The following is a 22,177-nucleotide window of genomic DNA, read 5'->3' as shown; positions in this document are numbered from 1 at the left end:
TGAGCAACTTTAAAATTCCTTAATATACATTTTATCATTCATGTTGCAGGGAGGGACCGGGTTGGCTCCTCCTGAATAAAAGAATTAATCAAAATAAGGCTTATTTTCTAACTTCATTTGTCCTTGGGTGTGGACAACAAATGACACTAATCAGATTGATATAAAGGATTTAACCTTTGTTTAGGGAGGCAAATGCAAAGCATTTGCTCCCAGCTTACTGGTCTATCATGCATTCAATTTTCTTAAAATGTATTCTGGCACAGGAGAAAGTTGTTTTGTTGTACACAGGTAGTTTAACCCCTATATGACTGGGCTTGGACCTCTGCCCAGCAAACTGCAGTCTATACGTTCAATATGCAGCCTCCGGTTCTTCTAACCCAACGAGGTTTCGACCAGTTTCTGAGTCAGACTCCTCCTCTCTTGGAGAATTTTAAAGTCCTGATGGCTCCCGGGTCCAGGGAGAGTGTCTTTTTGTTAACTCTTAGGGCCCTGCTTTCTTGCCTTTCTACCAGTTCCCTTTGTGGCAGAGCAGCAACCAGGCCTTTTTCAAGGGAATTCACTTGAAGGGGATATCAGCCCCTCCTGTGAGCCAGCTGCTCCACCTAGGGTCTCCCAGGGCCCAGCCAGAGCGTAATCCAGCAAATCTCGGAAGCCACTGCCCTTTCGCAGTGGTATGGACTCAAGCAGGGGGTTCACTGGATGTAGCCTGCAGCGAAGCGCTTGCTGGCTTCTGCCTGCAGCTGCTCGTGCCCACAAACCCTACCCCACAGCACGCTCAGCACCGTCAGCTCCAGCACCTCGGTGTCCGCCAGCAGCTGCTGCAGCTCCTGTAGGCTCTCGTTGATCCGCACACGCGCCGCTTCTTCTCCACCAGGGGCTTCAGGGCCTTGCGGGCAGCTCAGGCATTCAGCCCCCCCCCCCCCCTTCTTTGACCTGGCTCTCAGGGGCTGCGTCTGCCTGGCAAACAGTTCTAAATCACCAGGGCGGCTGCGGGTTTTAACACATTTTAAATGTATTTTTACTCTTAAGATATATCTAGACCTTTTGTGATCAAACTAAGAACAGGTATTGGTCTGATTCAGCATTGGAGGGGTTAAAAGAATAAACCAGGGCAGAGAATGACTGTGCTTACAGTTATTTTTTTGTGACCTTGAAGTTCATTGATAAGACCTGTTAGGTTTGCAGCCAGCAGCATAACTGCCAACCCCTCCGCCCCCCTTCTCTCAGCCCAGGCCCGATTGTTTTTCCTCACAGAGTCGGCCTGGAAATATAACGGGTGCATCTGTAACATTCAGTTACAGATGCTTTCAGAATCACGATGAGGGAGGAAGGGAAAGACCAATTGAAAACAGCAAGTTAAACAAAATACAGTCACAGGCAGTAAATCTCTCCAAGACCTGCGGAGCTGTCCACTAAAGAGATAAGAAAACCATGAATAACAAGTTCTTTGAAATTTGCTACTTTGTTAATTTGCTAAGCAAACAGTTAACTTGAAAAGACTTCTCTCTTGCTTTTCTTACAAGCAATCTTGGAATCTAGCCAGCTTTTAACTCTATCCTAGAACTTCAAAATTTCAATTTAATACAGCGAATTTACAACCCAGGAGAGAGCAACTGATAGAAATTTATATTAACTAAGTGGGCGGATTCCCCTTTAATAGTGAGCAAAAGACTCTGAGAACAAAAATGATTCTCGCAGCTGCTAAGAGATTTTGCAGACTATTTCGGGGTCCAGCCTAAACCTTCAGCCAGATGAATGAACAGAAATGCAAAATAAATCAAAGTAACTTTCACTTTACACAGACTAGTAATGAGCAGCCAAAATAGACAAACACTCGTATTCACACTCTCTCTGGAGCTGAGCAGATAAACAAAACAATGCCCAACTCCCCAGATGAGCGTGGGGGCACTCCTGGCACCCACGTTCCAGAACAGAATTTTCGACCAACGTTTTGGTGAGAACCTACCGGAGGAGTTAAGACTGCATCCAGTCCCCCGTCTCGGTAGCAAATTGGCTAGTCCCACACAAACAAACAGCTGTCCACTCATGCTTCCTCAGTGTTTCAGCATTCATTCCAATTCCACAATCTCTATTGTACTCTTTTAAAATTTTTTAACATGTAATTAAGAACATCAGGTTTACTTTGTCCCGACCTCATGATGATCGGTGACGAGAGACAGACAAGGGAGGGGGTGACCCATTTTCACAGATCCTCGCTCAGATGCCCGCCTGACCAAAGTTGTGAAGCCACACAAGGGAGAGGAGAGGGCAGGCTCCCTCCCTCCACATTCATACACTTTGACCAGACATTCATTCAGCAAAGGCATTTAGCTACCACAATACACAGTTTTTCCCAATTCAATCCGAACCTTAAACTTTTAGCTGGCAAGTCAAATATTCAGCATTTCTCAATCAGTAACATTTTTAAGAATAAACTTCAAAAATGCAAGACATAAGTTTTTTTTTTTATCATTCAAATTTAGTAAGCTTCAAGGTCCCAAGTTCCCAGCGGTTCTGGAAAACCACACCTGAGGCTGGCAAGCAGGTTTGGCCCAGCTCTTGACTCTAAAACAATCATAATGCTTAAAGGAGTAGTTTGAGTCTGTCCCATAACGTCCGTCCAGTGAGTCCACAAAATTAGACAAAAGAACACAGACAACAGACAAACAAAGACAACTAAGAACAGCCTTCCGACCCTGCGGAAGAAAAACTGGACGATGGCCATGTGCCAACCAGCGGGAGCGACCCGCCTCGTCCCAGAGGTATAGAGGTTTGAGGGGAATGCACTCCCCTCGTGAGGGGTTTTCACACCCCTCCAGATGGAGGGCCAAGGCGTCCCCTGACTCCTCCTGCCTGAGACCCGCCAGTGCATCCACTTAGATCTTATCAGGCACAGATTACAGAAGCGAGCTCGCATAGAACAGAACAGACGACACACAGACACTTACCGCGGTTAGCAGACCCTCCGGAGTGGGGTCCCTAGTGGGTCTTGGGAATCCCGGATGGGCCCCCAAATGTTATGCCCAGATTTCAAAGTCCCCAAAGACAGACCACCAGGGAGCCGAGTCCGATGCAAAAGCAAAGAGTCATTTATTCAAAGTAGCTAGTTTGGTCCCTCTGCCTCCCTCACTGACACAGTGGAGTGACAAGAAGCAAGAGAGCCCAGAGTCTTGGGAGAACAAAGAATTTATAGGGCATGGGTCAGGGGGTGGGGGCTCACTCGGACCACTGATTTGGCCGATTCCGGTTGGCTGAGTGAGGGCCGGGGAGTAATGACGCAAGGGCAGGGTGCAGCTAGGGTCTGGTTACACAAAGACAGGAGGTGGCTAGCATACTCTTGGCCTTGGGCTAGTTTCCTTGCGTTCCTATTGGCTGAGATAAGGGCTGGCTGAGCAACTGATACATTCTATGGCTTTTGCATGAAGAGGAGTTAGGAACACGGTTATCAGCCCCATTCTGTCCTTTCAGAGGTCAGATGACTCGAAGATGCTGACCTGCTGGGCTTGGCTTGGACACGGGGCTCAGCCAGGTTGCTCTAGGCCCCTCCGCGGTTCCGGTCCCTGTGCGAAATGACACTGTCAGCGACACAGCCAGGGAGCTGGGCCTCCCGCCTGGTGCCTTATCCGGGGGACTGAGTGGGCTGTGGATGGCTCCTTGGAGATAGTTGTTCTTCTTTTTTTGTTTGTTAATCCTCAACTGAGGATGTTTTTCCATTGGTTTTTAGAGAGAGTGGAAGGGAGGGGAGGAAACAGAGAGAAACATGGGTGTCAGAGAATCATATTGATTGGTTGTCTCCGGCACACACCGGATTAGGGCCGGGGGAACCTGCAACCAGGTGCATGCCCTTCACAGGAATCGAACCCGGGACCCTTCAGTCCGTGGGCCATCGCTCCATCCACTGAGACACACCAGCGAGGAGATGGTTGTTCTCAATGCAGGTCACAGTGGGCTCAGCCTCCAGGGAGGCGAGCTAGATATTGACCAGACAATGACGCACTAACCCGAACTCCAGGCAGATGGCGCCCAGAGCACCGCCTGGGGACAGAAGGAACCACCCCGCAGCCCATGGGCCTCTTCCTCCCACGCGGGTCCCTGGGTCTGTTCGCTCCCCCATAGGCGCCCCTCAGAGCGTCCCTTACCCAAATGCGCCAGAGGGGGGCGCTGCTGCCTGTGAGGGAAACCAGGTGAAGTCCCAGGACCGCGGGTGAGTGGGGCCCGGCTCCCCACCCACGGGCATCACAAAGCGGGCGCACCTCAGCTGCGCGCAACCAAAAGCGAGGTGTGGCCCCGCGCCCCGCTCCTCCCGATGCAGCTTCCTAGGGGGGTCTTCCCCGCCGCAGAGCGTCGTTCGCGTCTCCAGGCAACGATGGCGCCTGGCTGGCGCCAGCGGCCTCATTTGCATACGCCGCGGCTTGGGCCAATGGGCGGCGCGGGGGCTTTGGAACGCAGTCTTGCCAACCAACCGCGCGTGGGTGCGGGAGTGACCGCGGCCCTGGAGGCGGGCCCGGCGGTGGGGGGTGGGGGGATGGGGGGACCAGCCTGAGGCCGGTTCCCACGGTCTCGCGTGTCGGCGGGGCCCGGCCCAGCATAGAGACCACGCTGTTTTGGGGCGCTGGCAGCGATGTTGGTGGGGGGCTGGGTTCCCGGAGGCTCCGGGGCCTCAGGGCTCCAGATCTGCCCGCCCACAAGTGCGCGGGGGTGGAGTGAGGGTCTGGGGGCTGAGGACGTGGCGGATCGCAGGGTCTCCGAGCGGAGAGGGGGCCGATCGGGCACCCCGCTCGTGCCTCTCCCCTCTTCCCACGCGCTGGAAGGAGGACGCAAGAAGTGCGGGGTCCCCGCGGGCATATGCTGGCCGGGACCCTGAGTCCTGTCCCCCATGGGCCCGGGGCTCCCCGCGGGTGACCCAGCAATGGACCCGCTGGACCGCGCCTCCCTCTGGCCCAGGGTTCCCCACCACTGTCCTTCCTCCCCCTTCGTCTCTCCGGGTCGCCCCGGTCTGGCCCCCAGGTGGGGGGACACCTAGATGGGCGAGTCAATAGTGTTAGACACTCCCCGCCCGCCCCCCCAAGCCCCCGCACGCCCAGAGGATCGCAGACCACACCGCGGGGGCGTCCTGGAGGCCTTCCTGGAGGAGGAGGCGATGTCTTGGGAGAATGAAGTAGGAGGAGCAATTGGAGGTTGGAGGCTGCAGGAAAAGGAGGAAGGGCGTTCTGTGCTGAGGAAGCAGGAAACTGGCCTGGAGGCGTGAGATCCCTGTGTGGGCCTTGGTGTGTGGAGGCGTTGGGGTGTGTGTGGATGGTGTGTGTGTGTGGACGTTGGTGTGTGTGGATGGTGTGTGTGTGTGGATGGTATGTGTGTGTGTTGGATGGTGTGTGTGGATGTTGGTGTGTGTGGAGAAGCCAGTTTGTATTCCAATCCTGCAGCCTCTTCTGGCCACGGCAGGGCTCTCCCTGTAAAACCTGTGGGATCCCTGCTCCCCTGGACCTGCACTCCAGCTCCCCCTCCCCACCGCCCCCCAATGTTGCTGGAACCAGGTGAGGGCCAGCCTTTGGAATACACATTCCTGAGGTCTCACCCTGCACCCCCCACACATTGGCTCCTGAAAAGCTGCTGGGATGAGCGGGTTCTCTTCTTGTTGCCTCAGTCCCAGGCCTGGGCTCTCTCTGCCCTCCATCTCTCCGCTTCCCTGGATGCTGCCTGGGCGATGTCGGAGTTCCTTCCTGGGAGCCCTGGGGGACGGGGGTGCCCTGGGAGAGAGTCCTCCAGGAGGGTCAGGTGGCGGGGGATGGATGGTGGACGCCCCACTGACCCTGGGCGCTCTGAGGGGTCCCTGGGGGCAGGCGCATCTCCTGTTTCTACTGGAGTCCCTCCCATGTGCTGTCACGCACAGTAGGAGCACAGTAAACATCTGTTGAGCGAGTGGCATTGTGCACCCTCCTATGTCCTCAGGTACGGTTACTCCTGCCGGTAATTTTCTTAAAGGACGGAGTCCAAAAGCAATGCAACAGGTCTGGCCGGTGTGGCTCAGTGATTGAGCGTTGACCGTTGAGCCAGGACGTCAGGGTTCGATTCCTGGTCAGGGCACATGCCCGGTTGGGGGCTTCATCCCCAGAGTGGGGCGTGCAGGAGGCAGCCGATCCATGGTTCTCTCGTATCGTTGATGTTTCTCTCTCTCTCACTCTCCCTTCCTCTCTGAAGCCAGCAAAAATACATTTATAAAACAGCAAACAGCCCTAACCGGTGTGGTTCAGTGGATAGAGCGTCGGCCTGCGGACTGAAGGGTCCCATGTTCGATTCCGGTCAAAGGCATGGACCTTGGTTGCGGGCACATCCCCAGTAGGGAGTGTGCAGGAGGCAGCTGATCAATGTTTCTCTCCCATTGATGTTTCTAACTCTCTGTCCCTCTCCCTTCCTCTCTGTAAAAAATCAATAAAATATATTTTAAAAAAATAAAATAAAACTGACATTCAACAAAATGCACTGTTCTAGTATGTACTATTTGGTGAGCTTGGACATATGGATAAAGTTGTAAAAATGTCACATGTGAAATAAACATATATCTCACCCATGTCCAGGTTAGAGCAAAAGTAGGCTTACAGATGTGAGTATGCAAATCACAGAGTTTATTCTCTTATTTTATATAAGTCTTTTTCATTTTTAAAAGTAATTTTATTGACATTTGGAAAGAGAAGAAGGGAGAGAATGAGAAATGGAGATATGAGAAAGGCATTGAACTGCTGCCTCCTGTCCACCACCTACAGGGCTTCCAGGTGGACATGTGCCCTGACCTGGGCTGGAACCAGTGACCTTTCAGGGCAAGGGATGGTGTCCAACCAACTGAAGTACATCGGCCAGGGAAGAGTTTGTTCTTGTTTCATTATTTACTAACTATTGTATTAATTTCCATACCAACAACTCTAAACCTCCTTTACCACACCCTATATTTACCTCCTGCCCTTTTATAGTCGCTCTTTCTGCCTTCCCCTACTCTAAATGCAGTCATTCATTTTCCTCACTTTAAAAGATTAGTTCATATTTTTCATAATGTTCTAAACACTATAATTTGTGTATACTTGAACAAATATTGGACTCTTTCATGCTACAGAGTTGTTTTGAGATTCAACACTAATGCTTATGTGAGAAGCTTATTATTTTTTATTGCTGAGTAGTATTGTGGTCAGGGAATAACCACTTTATTGATCTATGGTTTCTGTTATTTCTAGGTTTGGGGCATTATAAATAAATTTGGGGGGAACTTGGGTTATGTTCTTCATACATATATGTTCTACTTATCTAACTGTTGTACTGTAGGTGAGGTTTTACTTTTTAAGACATGCAGAACTGTGATCTAAAATGGACATTCTCTTTGGCTTTCCAGACACCCACAATAATGAAAATTCTAGTTTATCTTTATCCATGTGAGCTCATGCAATATATAATATTTTTAAATTGCCGGCATGAAAATCATTATACTGTTAACTTGTTTTGTTTTAAAATCCATCCCCCTAAAAAAATTTTATGGTGAGCATTTCTTTGTGCATTTATTTGCATTGTCTTTATCTCTTTTGTTGAAAAGTCTGGTCAGAAACTTTTGCCAATTTTTAAAATGGATTTATGACTTAAAAAATAGGCAGAACGTTAAGCATCTAAGACATCTACATTCTTTAATCATCCCCAGCTTAAATGAATGTCCCCTCAAAATCTTCTGAACGCATGTTGTGAAATCTTTTCTGCATGAAGTCAAGAACACAAGCACCACAGGCCAACCTCACGCAGACGTGCTCCAGGCTGGTTATGCCTGGGACATGCGCTATAAACACAGATCCAGGCATGACTTTGCTTACAAGACTTGGGAGACAGCGTGATGGCCCACACTCACTTTGCTGTTGATGAGTCAAATCATTCTTAACACTATTCATTTTTTAAATGTTTTTATTGAATCTTTAGAGAGAAAGGGAGAGGAAGAAACATCACCGATGAAAGAGAATCATTAATCAGCTGCCTCCTGCATTGCCCAACCTCCTAAGATGGAGCCGCCAACTTGGGCATGTGCCTCGACCTGATATCAAACTCGTGATATATTGCTTCATGGGTACACACCCCACCACTGAGCAACACTGGCTGTGCACACTATTCTTTTGGTATTGTTGTTGACTGTGTTACAGATGTTCCCAAATTTCCCCCATACCCCTTACCTTTTTCCTCCCTCTCCCCTGCCCCCACCTCTTCTAGGCCCTCACCACATTATTGTCTATGTCCATGGGCTATGCATATATGTATATACATTATTAAATTTATTTTCATTGATTTTAGGGGGTCAAAGGGAGAGGGAGAGATCAAAACATCAATGATGACAGAGAAACACTGATTAACTGCCTCCTGCACAACTCCATCCCCACACTGGGATTGAGCCTGCAACCCATGAATGTGCCCTGACTAGGGAAAGAACCCTGAGTTCCGGTTTCATAGGTCTATGCTCAACCATTGCGACACACCAGCTGGGCTTCATTATTTAAAATTTTTAAAAATACGTGTATTTTTTTTCCTGTTGATACTATTACGAATGTCTCCAATTTCCCCCCTGTGTATATATTCTTGGTGGATCTCTTCCAGTCCTCCCCACCCGCTTTTCCTCGGAGATCTGTCAGTCTGCTGCAGTTAGCCAGGCCTCTGGGCCCCTCTACTCCCTCCCCAGGCATCTCTTACTGGGCCACATCACCTTTTTAAAAGAATATATTTTATTGATTTTATACAGAGAGGAAGGGAGAGAGACAGAGAGTTAGAAAAATCGATGAGAGAGAAACACAGATAAGCTGAGTCCTGCACGTCTCCCACAGGGAATGTGACCGCAACCAAGACACATGCCCTGGACCGGAATCGAACCCTCGACCCTTCAGTCCGCAGGCCGACGCTCTATCCAGTGACCCACACCGGTTTCGGCCTTGTCACCTTCATTCACCTGAGCCATTGGCTGGGATGCTAGCCCTGCCCTGAGAGGTCGAGAAAACTACATTACCCAGAAGGAACTGCACCCTTGTGGGCGGTGCTCAAGGGCATTTCCGTGTCTGCGCATCCGGTGAGAGCGGGACTTCCGCCTTCCTCCTCGCGGTGGCCATTTTAAATTTTTAGTTCTTTTTTCACAGACTCCCAGGCTTCAGGGCGCTGGTCGTGAGGAGGAGGCGGCCTGGGAGCAGCGTGTCTGCCGTGCGGGGTGTGTCTGAGGCTCTTTGAGCCCAACAGCCCGAGATTGGGGTCCCCGTGCCTCCCGGACTCCTCTCTGCTCACAGCGTCCCCGCAGCCGGACCCCATTTCACCTCCAGCCTTGGGGACCGGCCTCTCAGGTCCCGCCGCCCAGGTCCCCGCGCTCAGAATGGTGAGTCCCTCGTGGGTGACACATGGCTGAGGGGGGAAGAGGGGGAAAGGCCGCAGGGCCGCCTTGTGAGGACGTGATGGTGCGACTGCGCAGGGAGGACTCGGGACCCGGGCCTGTTGTGGGTGTAAACTTGCAGCCGTGGGAAAACTACGGCCCCCGGCCGGATCCGGCCGGTTTGAAATGAATAAAACTAAAAAAAAAAAAAAAAGAGACCGTACCCTTTTATGTAATGATGTTTACTTTGAATTTATATTAGTTCACACAAACACTCCATCCATGCTTTTGTCCCGGCCTCCGGTCCAGTTTAAGAACCCACTGTGGCCCTCGAGTCAAAAAGTTTGCCCGCCCCTTAAAGGCATCAAAGAGACGAGGTGTGGTTCACAGGAGGAGTTTTCCTTTCACTCTCAGGACGCTGGGGCCATAGATGGTTGTGAAAAGAAGAGACACATTTTCTGAGGCCGGATTCTAACTTTTCCTAACATTGTTCAGAGGAAGGACAGCCTGGAGGACAGAGGACAGCAGTGTGGACAGGAAGGGGAAGTCCTGTCAATGATAAGGGAACTGGCAGGGTGAGCCCTGAGGACTGAGCCCTGAGATAACACAGGCGTCTGGAGGGCACCTGGCCTCGGGGCTGGGCAAGGGCACTGAGCAGCCTGAGCCCATAGAGCCTGGTGGGTGCCAGGCTGACAACAGACCGTTTTCTTTCCACAAATTTTTCCAAATGCAGAATGAATTAGCTGCATGGGTTTGTGGAGCGTCTTTCAGGGCCTCACCCCCTTGTGGCCTCTGAGATAGTGGAGTCCTCGGACTGTCAGCCGCTCTTGTAGCCCTTGGACCTGGGGACTTGGAACAGACACTCAACCCAGACTCCTAAGGCCAGGACTAGGGCTTCATGACGTGGACCTTGTTTGTGGCAACCAGTGTAATGAGTGCGAGGTCCTCCAGACACAGGGTCCAGAATGTGCAAAGGCTTGGAGTGAGGAGTGAGCTGAATCAGGAACCTGCAGTCATATTTTTTAAGTACAGCTATATTTTTATTGATATTAGATGTAGGAAGGAAGGGAGAGGGAGAGAGAGAAACAGGGATGAGCAAGAAGCAAGGATTGGTTGCCACCTGCACAACCCCTACTGTGGATCCAGCCCACGACCGAGGCATGTGACCTCACCAGTGTGTGGGTCTATGCTCAACCCACTGAGACACATCAGCCAGGACTGTGGATCACTTTAATACAGGGAATCATGGTCAATTGGTCATGGTAGTAATAGCTCAGAAGTGACAGCGTGAACCTGAGGACTGGCTTTCTTTTACTTTTTTAAAAAATTTCTTTATTGATGAAGTTATTACATATGTGTCCTTATCCCCCCATTTACCCCCCACCCTCCCACTCATGCCTTCACCCCCCTATTGTCTGAGTCCATTGGTTAAGCTTATATGCATGCATACAAGTCCTTTGGTTGATCTCTCCCCCTTAACCCCACCCTCCCCTACTTTCCCCCTGAGGTCTGATGGTCTGATCGATGCTTCCCTGTCTCTGGATCTAAACTTTTTATTTTGATGTCGTCCCATTTGTATATTTTCTTTTTAGTTTCCATTGCCCTAGGAGCTGTATCGGTGAAGATATTGCGTCGGCATAGGTCTGTTTTTGTTCCTCAGTTTATGTTGGTCATTATATTACATGAATGAGTGAGATCATGTGCTATCTATCTTTCTCTGACTGGCTTATTTCACTTTAGCACAATGCTCTCCAGTTCCATCCATGCTGTTGCAAATGGTAAGAATTCCTTCTCTTTTACCACAGCGTAGTATTCCATAGTGGAGATATACCGCAGTTTTCTAATCCACTCATCTGCTGAGGGGCACTTAGGCTGTTTCCAAATTTTAGCTATGGTGAATTGTGCTGCTATGAACAGAGGGGTGCATATATCCTTTCTGATTGGTGTTTCTAGCTTCTTGGGATATATTCCTAGAAGTGGGATCACTGGGTCAAATGGGAGTTCCATTATAGTTTTTTGGGGAGACTCCATACCGTTCTCCACAGTGGCTGCACCAGTCTGCATTCCCACCAGCAGTGCATGAGGTTTCCTTTTTCTCCGAATCCTCGCCAGCACTTGTTGTTTGTTGATTTATTGATGATAGCCATTCTGACAGGTGTGAGATGGTACCGCATTGTCGTTATGATTTGCATCTCTTGTATGATTAGTGACTTTGAGCATGTTTTCATATGTCTCTTGGCCTTCCTTCTGTCTTCTTTTGAAAAGTATCTATTTAGGTCCATTGCCCATTTTTTGGTTGGGTTGTTTATCTTTCTTTTGTTAAGTTGTATGAGTTCCCTGTAAGTGCTGGTGATTAAACCCTTATCAGAGATAACATTGGCAATATGTTCTCCCATGCAGTGGGCTTTCTTGTTGTTTTGTTGATGGTTTCTTTTGCTGTGCAGACACGCTTTTTTTAAAAATATATTTTATTGATTTTTCACAGAGAGGAATGGAGAGAGAGAACTAGAAACGTTGATGAGAAAGAAACATCGATCAGCTGCCTCCTGCACATCTCCCACTGGGGATGTGCCCGCAACCCAGGTACATGCCCTTGACCGGAATCGAACCTGGGACCTTTCAGTCCACAGGCCGACACTCTATCCACTGAGCCAAACCGGCTTCGGCTGTGCAGAAGCTTTTTATTTTGATGTAGTCCCATTTGTTTATTTTCTCTTTCGTTTCCAATGCCCTAAGCGCTGTATCAGTGAAGACATTGCTTCAGCATATGTCTGAGATTTTGTTGCCTGTGGATTCCTCTAGTAAAGTGATGGCGAACCTTTTGAGCTCGGCGTGTCAGCATTTCGAAAAACCCTAACTTAACTCTGGTGCCGTGTCACATATAGAAATTTTTTGATATTTGCAACCATAGTAAAACAAAGACTTATATTTTTGATATTTATTTTATATATTTAAATGCCATTTAACAAAGAAAAATCAACTGAAAAAGTGAGTTCGCGGGACACCTCTGACACGCGTGTTATAGGTTCGCCATCACTGCTCTAGTATTTTTATGTTTTCCTGTTTTATGTTTAAGTTCTTTATCCATTTTGAGTTTATTTTTGTGCATGGTGTAAGTTGGTGGTCTAGTTTCATTTTTTTTTGCATGTATCTGTCCAATTTTCCCAACACCATTTATTGAAGAGACTGTCTTGACTCCATTGTATGTTCTTGCCTCTTTTGTCAAACATTAATTGAGCATAGTGGTTTGGGTCGATTTCTGGGTTCTCTATTCTATTCCATTGATCTATATGTCTGTTCTTGAGCCAGTACCAAGCTGTTTTGAATACAGTGGCTTTGTAATACAGCTTGATATCTGGTATTGAGATCCCACCTACTTTGATCTTCTTTCTCAGGATTGCTGCAGCTATTCGGGGTCTTTTTTTATTCCAGTTGAATTTTTTTGAATGTTTGTTCTAGATCTGTGAAGTATGCCGTTGGTATTTCAATGGGAAGTGCATTGAATCTATAGATTGCTTTGGGTAGTATGGACATTTTAATGATGTTGATTCTAACAATCCATGAGCAGAGTCTGTTCTTCCGTCTGGTTATGTCTTCTTCTATCTCTTTTTTCAGTTCCCTATAGATTTCCATGTATAGGTCTTTTACCTCCTTAGTTAAGTTTATTCCTAGGTATCTTAATTATTTTTGGTGCGATGGTCAACGGGATTGCTTTTTTAGTCTCTTTTTCTGTAAGTTCACTATTGGTGTATAGAAATTCCATACATTTCTTGGTGTTAATTTTGTATCCTGCTACCTTGCCAAATTAATTTATTAAGTCTAATAATTTTTTGATGGAGTCTTTAGGATTTTCTCTGTACAGTATCATGTCATTTACAAATATGGACAGTTTTACGTCTTCTTTTCCAATTTGTATGCCTTTTATTCCTTCTTCTTGTGTGATTGCAATGGCTAGTACTTCCAGTTGAGTAGGAGTGGTGAGAGTGGGCATCCTTGTCTGGTTCCTGTTCTTAGGGAAAATAGTTTTAGTTTTTGCCCATTGAGTATGATGTTGGCTTTGGTTTGTTATATGTGGCTTTTATTATGTTGAGATATGATCTTTCATTCCCACCTTGCTGAGAGTTTTTATCAAGAATGGGTGTTAGTGTTGTCAGATGCTTTTCCTGCATTAATTGATATGCCTATGAGATTTTTATGTCTCAGTTCCTTTATGTGATGTATCACGTTTATTGATTTGTGGTTTTTGTACCATCCTTGCATCCCCAGTATAAATCCTACTTGGTCATGGTGTATGATCTTTCTGATGTACTGCTGGATCCAATTTGCTAGAATTTTATTGAGGATGTTGGCATCTGTTCATGAAGGATATTGGCCTGTAATTCTTTTCATTTTGTTGTCTTTATCTGGTTTTGGTATTAGGGTGATGCTGGCTTCATAGAATGAGCTTGAAAGTGTTCCTTCCTCTTGACTTTTTTGGAGTAGTATGAGGAACATAGGTTTTATTTCTTCATTGAATGTTTGGTAAATCTCCCCTGTGAAGCCGTCTGGCCCCGGGCTTTTGTTTGCTGGAAGCTTTTTGATGACTGCTTCAATTTCTTGTATAGTTATTGGCCTATTGTGATTTTTAGATTCTTCCTGATTGAGTATTGGAATGTTGTATTTTTCTAGGAATATGTCCATTTCCTCTAGGTTGTCCAGTTTGTTGGAATAGAGTTGTTCATGGTATTTTTTAGCCATCCTTTGTATTTCTGTGGGGTCTGATGTAATTTTGCCTCTTTTCATTTCTGATTTTGTTCATTTGGGTCCTCTCTCTTTGCTTCTTGTTGAGTCTCTCTAGAGGTTCCTCAGTCTTGTTTATCCTTTTAAAGAACCAGCTCTCGGTTTCAATCATCTTTTGAATTGTTTTTTTTGGTTTCCATGTCATTGATTTCTGCTCTGATCTTTATTATGTCCTTCCGTCTTCTCACTCTGGGCTGTTCTTGTTGCTCTTCTTCTAATTCTTTAAGTGGTAGAGTAGATGATTTACTACCATTTTTCTTGTTTTTTGAGGTAGCCTGTAGAGCTATAAACTTCCCTCTCAGGACTACTTTCATTGTTTCTCATAGATTTTGGATTGTTGTGTTTTTATTATCATTAGTTTCCGTGATGTTTTTAATTTCTTCTTTGATTTCTTTGGTAACCCAATCATTGTTTAATAGCATGCTATTCAGCTTCCAAGTGTTTGAATTTTTTGGATTGTTTTTATTGTAGTTTATTTCTAACTAGAGGCCCGGTGCACAAAAATTTGTGCACTGGGGAGGGGGATGTCCCTCAGCCCCACTTGTGCCCTCTCTCAGTCTAGGACCCCTCAGGAGATAACGACCTGCAGGCTTAGGCCCACTCCCGGGTGGCAGAGGGCAGGCCCAATCCCTAGGTGCCTGCCCCGCAGCTCCTGGTCGGGCTCAGAGCAGGGCCGATTGGGGAGTTGGGGCACCGCCCCCTGTCATGCACAGAGCAGGGCAGATCAGGAGATTGTGATGCCACCCTCAGTCACGCTCAGGGTAGGGCCGATTGGGTAGGGCACCCCAACCCCCTGTCACACTCAAGGCAGGGTCGATGGGGAGGTTGCGGCACCACCCCCTGTCACGCACAGAGCAGGGCGGATCTGGGGGTTGGGTCGCTGCCCCCGTCACGGACAGAGCAGGGCCAATTAGGGGATTGGGAGCTCCCCCCTGTCACGCACAGAGCAGGGCCGATCAGGGGGTTGGGAGCTACCCCTTATCACGCACATAGCAGGGCCGATCAGGAGGTTGCGATGCCACCCTAGTCACGCTCAGGGTAAGGCCGATTCGGGGGTTGGGGCGATGCCCCCTTTCACACTCAAGGCAGGGTCGGTGGGGAGGTTTGGGCGCCGCCCCCTCTCACCCACAGAGCAGGGCCAATCAGGGGGTTGGGGCACTCCCCCCTGTCACACTCAGGGCAGGGCCGATGGGGAGGTTGTGGCTCCACCGCGTCACACACAGATCAGGGCCCATGGGGGTTTGGGGTGCCACACCCTGTCACACACAGTGCAGGGCCCATCAGAGGGTTGGGGAGCTTCCCCTTATCAGGCACAGAGCAGGGCCGATCAGGGGGTTGGGGCGCCTTCCCCTGTCACAAACAGAGCAGGGCAGATAGGGAGGTTGTGGCGCCGCCCCCTGTCACACACAGAGCCGCAGGGCGATCAGGGGGTTTGGGCACTGCCCCCTGTCACGCTGCTCCATGAGCCAAGAGGCCTTGTGGCTCCACTGATCCCACTGCTAGGAGGCCTCGCTGCTCCGCTGATCCCGGTGCTGGGAGGCATATTACCCTTTTACTATATAGGATAGAGGCCTGGTGCTCGGGTGGGGGCCTGCTGGTTTGCCCTGAAGGGTGTCCTGGATCAGGGTGGGGGTTCCGCTTGGGTGCCTGGCCAGCCTGGATGAGGGGATGATGGCTGTTTGCAGCTGGTCACACCCCCTTCAGGGTGGGGGTCCCCACTGGGGTGCCTGGCCAGCCTGGGTGAGGGGATGATGGCTGTTTGCAGCTGGTCACACCCCCTTTAGTGTGGGTGTCCCCACTGGGGTGCCTGGCCAGTCTGGGTGAGGGGCTGAGGGCCGTTTTCAGGCTGGCGGGTGACTGAAGCTCCCACCCTCTCTTTTTTTCCTTTTTTTTTTTTTTTTATTCTGGGATTTATTTACCTTCTATGGCTTTCACTGGAGCTGAGAGCCGGCTTTAGCTGTGAGACCTCGGCTGCTGAAAGCAGGTTTCTGGGCTTTGTTTACCTTCTGTATTTGAAACTTTATTGCGACTCCAGCTCTGAGATCCCGGCTGGCTGAAAGCAGGTATCTCGGGTTTTGTTTAGCTTCTATATTTGTAGCAATGTTTCTTAGAGAGCAGCTCAGAGCCCAGTCGCAGCAGGCGGGGAAGCTAGGCTTCCGCCGTCACTGAAGCAAGCAAGCCTCCTGTTCGCGTCATTTACCTGGCTGCCGGCCGCCATCTTGGTTGGCAGTTAATTTGCATATCACCCTGATTAGCCAATGGGAAAGGCAGCGAAGTTATGGCTAATTACCATGTTTCTCTTTTATTAGATAGGATGTTATGCCATTGTGGTCTGAGAAGATGCTTGATATGATTTCAATCTTCAATTTGAGGAAACTTTGCTTGTGACCCAATATGTGGTCTATTGTTTAAAATGTCCCATGTGTACTTAGAAGAACTTAAATTCCATGGCATTGGGGTGAAATGTTCTGAAGATGTCAATTAAGTCCATCTGATCTAGTGAGTCATTTAGGATTGCTGTTTCTTTGCTGATTTTTTTGTCTAGAGCATTGATCCAGTGATGTCAGTGGTGTATTAAAGTCCCCTACTATGATTGTATTGTTGTCGATCTCTCCTTTGATATCTTCCAGGAGGTTTTTTTAATGTATTTGGTGCTCCTGCATTGGGTGCATATATTTTTATCAGGGTTGTCTCCTCTTGTTATATCGTTCCCATTAATATTATGAAGTGGCCATCTTTATCTCTTGTTATGGCCCTTATTTTGAGGTCTATTTTGTCAGATGTAAATATTGCTACCCTGGCTTTTTTTTTCATTTCTATTTTCCTGAAAGATATTTTTCCATCCCTTCACTTTCAGTCTGTGTGAATCCCTTGTTCTGAGGTGTGTCTCATGTAGACAGCATATATATAGGTCATGTTCTTTTTATCCATTCAGCTGCTCGATGTCTTTTGATTGGAGCATTTAGTTCGTTGATGTTTAAAGTTACTGATAGTTATTTGTAGCCAGTTTTATTTTTTGTGTCTGTGTTCTTTCTTCCCTTGTTATTTCTTCTTTTTACACCATTCCCTTTAGCATTTCTTGCATTGCTGGCTTGGTAGTGATAAATTCCCTTAGCTTTTTTTTGTATGTGAAGATCCTTATTTCCCCTTCAATTTTCAATGATAGCCTTGCTGGAGAGAGTATTCTTGGACTTAGTCCCTTTCTTTGTATCACTTTGTAAATTTCCTTCCATTCTTTTCTGGCCTGATGTGTTTCTGTTGGGAAGTCATTTGATAATCTAATGGTTTAGAGCTCTTGTACGTAACTTTCTGTTTCTCTCTTGCATCCTTTATGATTCTCTCTTTGTCCTGAACATTTGCCATGGTAATTATGATGTGTCTTGGTGTGGGTCTTTTCGGGTTCTTCTTGTTTGGGACTCTCTGTGCTTGCATGACTTTTTTCTTTTCCACATCAGGGAAGTTTTCTTTTTTTTCTAAATATATTTCATTGATTTTTTACAGACAGGAAGGGAGAGGGATAGAGAGTTAGAAAAATCGATCAGATGCCTCCTGTGCACCCCCCACTGGAGAAATACCTGCAAACAAGGTACATGTCCTTCACCGGAATAGAATCTGGGACTCTTCAGTCCACAGGCGGAAGCTCTAGCCACTGAGCCAAACTGGTCAGGGCCAGGGAAGTTTTCTGTCATTATTTCTTCAAATGGGTTTTCTAACCATTGTTCCTCTTCCTGTTGTTCTGGCACCCCTGTTATTTGTATGTTGATCGGTTCATGTTGTCCCATAGCTCACTTAGGCTCTCCTCCTGTCTTTTAATTTTTTTTTTCCAATTTCAGTTCACTTTGGTTGTGTTCTGCTTCCCTGTCTTCTAATTCGCTAATTCGGTCCTCCACTTCTCCTACTCTACTGCTGAAACATTACATGATGTTTTTATTGCAGCTATGTCATTCTTTATTTCTTCTTGATTCTTACATAAGTTATTGATTTTTTTCATCCATCCTGTTATGAACTGTATGACGCTTATTCTGAATTCTTTTTCTGACATATTGCATGCCTCTGTTCTACTTAGCTGCTTATCTGGTGATGCCTCCTTTTCTTTCCTTTGGGGGTTTCTTTGTGTACCTGTTTTTGATCTCACCGACAGATCTAGATATAAATTCTTGCAGGGCCTGTTCCTTGGGTGGCAGTGGCTCCTCGGGCTGCAGTTACCCATTGGGCCGTCACGGCAGCAGCTGCTTCTCAGTTGGCAGTGGGTCCTATAGTGTGTGCTGCAGTGGTGGCTCCTCTGGCGGGTGGGGGAGGGCTGCTCGCATAGCTGCTGCTCCTCAGACTGGGGTGGGCTGCTCAAGAGGCTGCTGCTTCTCGGATGGGGGCAGGCTGCGCATGCTACTGCTCCTCAGACGGTGGCGGGCTACTTATGTGGCTGTTGCTCCTTGGACAGGGGTGGACTGCTCACGTAGCTGCTACTCCTTTGATGGGGGCTGGCTGCGCGTGGCTGCTGCTCCTCGGACGGGGTGAAGATTTCTTTATATACCCTGTGAAATTTAGAGGTAACTGTAATGATCCAGATATTTAAGGGTTACAGTGACAATATCTTGTTAGGAGTCCTTATCAGATGTGTGGATAGCCACGACTCCTTTAGCATCCAGCTGGCGGGAGGCTCCCTGGCGCCAAAGCACCCGCTGCACACTATGGGCGAGGCCAGAGGGTAGAATGCTTGCTGGCCTAGCAATAGCCTCACATTCTGCACCAGGACTGGCTTTCATGCTGTGGCCACTGTTTGTGGGAGGTGGTTGTCATAAGGACAGAAGTTGTCATGTAGAGTGTGGTGGAGAAATAATCATTTTGCAGTGGCAAATACCTTCAAAAGATGAGTGGACCTGAGATTAATTGGAGGCCGAAGAGTAATTCAAATGACAAGAGTCTAGGGTTGGTACATACACGTTTTCTAAACTCTCACCAGGATGTTGTTGTTATCCTCAGTGTGGCCTGGCTGTGGGGAGTTGAAGTTCGTTTTGTGGATTAGCTTAGAGCAGTGATGGCGAACCTTTTGAGCTCGGCGTGTCAGCATTTGGAAAAACCCTAACTTAACTCTGGTTGCCGTGTCACATATAGAAATTTTTTGATGTTTGCAACCATAGTAAAACAAAGATTTTATTTTTGATATTTATTTTATAGATTTAAATGCCATTTAGCAAGGAATAATAAACCAAAAAAATGAGTTCATGTGTCACCTCAGACATGTGTGTCATAGGTTCCCCATCACTGGCTTAGAGGCTTGAGTGAGACTCACTGGGCATGGTGCAGAGGGCCATCGGGGCTGGGACTTGAGTGAAGGTTAAGTGAGGGATGTTGGCTGTGACTAGTGAAGGGACATCAAGTGCAGCATAACAGGAGATGGGCTATGGATATCTGAGATCTGATTGTTCTTAACACTTGGGGTTGAAGGGAAAAAAAACCGTCATGGAGAGAGGCCTCCATAGCACCACTCAAGGCTGCCACTATGAGTGTGGACTATCAGAAACTGGGCAGTACTTGATCCTGATTCAGTTTGGCAACCGTCCTCTGGACCACACATGCTGAGTAATAAGTAAAGTCCGGGAGATGAGTATGGGGGCACGAGCTGTGGAAGTGCAGGTTTGAAAGAGGTGTGGTAGATGGAGTGATGTGCACTTGGAGAGGGAATGTGAATTCATGGCCACAGCACCATGACATTGACATAAGGGTGAATGAAGGAAGAGTCCATTTCTGGTGGTGCCTGGATGGAACAGTAAGGTTATTTTAGGGTAATTGCCTGTAAAGAGGGGTGTGTGGGTGCTACATTCTAGGTTAAGAGCTTAGGTGCCATTTAACTAACCACCTGCTTTTTGTTGTTGGGAGTGACACACTGGTTGATGGGAATGAGATAGCATTCATCAGTGTTACCCAGGCTTATAAATCTCCACTGGCATCGGTAAGGGTGAAGGGTAAGAGAGAAATAGATTATGGAGTTAGGGACCTATATTTTTGGAAAAGACGTGATTAGGAAATAATATATCCACACCACGACAAATTTGCACAACCTTTGCAATTGTGCGTCTGGGAAAGAAGCTGTGTGAGAGAAGTGTTGTTCAAAGAACTATGAGCAGCAGATTGTGAAAAGTGATGGCCTCAGCACCTTGGGATTGGGGTCAAGCGGATGAGTGCGATGCCATGTTTTTGGTGTCTTAGAAGAACCATCGGAGGGACTACAATGCTAAATCCTGATAAGAAGAATATCAAATTACACTGTCTTTATGGCCTACATCCCTCACTAACCTATATTTTGACACCCACTCTATGGATAAGAGACAGTGTGGCCTACATGGGAGGTCCAGAGCTCAGGTATCTTCTGTCTGCTGAACTGCCTTCATTGTTGTGGGAAGAAAAATGTCAGCAGGAAAATAAGAAGACAGTGGCTTTCATGGGATGAAGGCCTGGTATTTTCTCGGATATGAAGCGTGCAAAGAGCAGATGGGTGGGGAATATGACAGACTTATAATCTTAGGAGTGAATCTGATCATGGGCTATACTGTCCCCATTATGACAGGATGTGAACTTTGAGGACGTGGCCATTGCCTTCTCTGAAGAGGAGTGGGTGATCCTGGATGATGCTCAGAGACTTCTGTACTATGATGTGATGCTGGAAGTGTTTGCCCTTGTATCATCTGTAGGTAAGACCTTCACATTCTCCCAGTGTCCTGAGGTGATGTCCTCTCTTTCTTTACACCTCAGGCGTAGCTTTCTCTCTCCCACAGCCAGAACATGGCCTCTGCTAATGGCCCTCACTGTCCTGTCAAATGTGCTGTGGCTGCCAGGGATGAGCTGGATGGGGAGCCCTGAGTAAAGGACTCCAGGAACATCCCTAACACCCGTAACCTCAAAAAGTACAGGAAGTGTCAGGGAGTCAAGAGCCTAGCAGTGAGTTTAATGGGTCCCAGCTTGCACTTTCTCTTCATGGAAGGCTGACAGTGTCCACATGCATGACTTCACCTTCTGCCCTCTTTCTCTTGGTACGCGTTCTTGTGCCACATTATGGTCTTTACCTACATAAACCATGGGCTGTTTTGGTAAGGCCCCCATTCAAATGTATGTAATATTCTCTTCCCTGAATACTATAGCAAGCTGTTTAGCTCTGGCCCAGTGCAGACTACTCACTTCCTCATCAACTGTTCATCTGCATTGGTGCCTCTGCAGTAATCTGCAACGTTGACTTGTACATGTGATATGTGCATAGAAGTGCTAATTAGTCCTTGAAACCAGCTACTCCTTTATTGAATTTTACTTGGAGTAAGACCTAATCAACTTCTTCCACAGGTCTCCCCCACCCCCCATCCCCGGTAAACAATACGTGCAGAATGCTGTTAGTTGAAGGATGGGCTGGAGATCCATATTCTCATCCATGTGGTGCTTGCCATGTTTGTGTCATATTTCTGGTGAGGCCTCCATGTTTTGTGATCTTCATTAGCGCAGAAAGTCACAAGAGCCTCTTATTAATCCTTCCTGCACATCTCTTATTTTCAGACAATTGCATGGAACCAACGTGTGATGTGTAACACACTTTTGCAATGGGACTTCCCCCTGCCACCACATTCAGCATTCATTTCCTCACCATTTCTCACTTTTCAGGTTGTTGGCATAAAATGGAAGATGAGGAGGCCTCTTCTGATCAGCAAGTATGTATACAAGGCAAGTCACAGGTCAGGACTTCTAAGACAGCTCCAGTCACTCATAAGAACCATCTCTGTAAGCGGTGTTTCTCTCTGTTACAACATATTTTGCACCCGACTGGGTCACATGCAGCATACTTTGAGCAGAAAGCCTTCAGCAGCGACGCATGTGTTGGAAAATTCTGTTTCAGTGTAAACCCTCACCAGCAACAAAAGAATGAATGTGGAGAGGGGCCCTGGAAAGAAGCTATGGACGGGGCCTCTTTTGTGAGCAGGTGCAGCTTCTCTTTCCCTTCGGTGCCTTCAACCAGCAGGGAGGTTGGGGAAGACTTGCAGTCCAACTCAG

At 47.7% G+C, this 22,177-nt stretch overlaps 1 pseudogene; it reads right to left on the bottom strand.

The window, feature by feature from the left end:
* Positions 1-546: 546 nt before the first annotated feature.
* The window catches only part of LOC138998559 (transcription cofactor HES-6-like), a 36,928-nt pseudogene continuing 15,297 nt past the window's right edge, over positions 547-22,177 (bottom strand).

Source organism: Myotis yumanensis, unplaced genomic scaffold (genome assembly GCF_028538775.1).
Source record: "Myotis yumanensis isolate MYYU_CA2020_CCGP unplaced genomic scaffold, mMyoYum1.0.hap1 SCAF_20, whole genome shotgun sequence".
Lineage (NCBI taxonomy): Eukaryota > Metazoa > Chordata > Mammalia > Chiroptera > Vespertilionidae > Myotis > Myotis yumanensis.
Note: the sequence above shows the minus strand (reverse complement) of the source record. Positions and strands in the feature narration are given on the sequence as shown.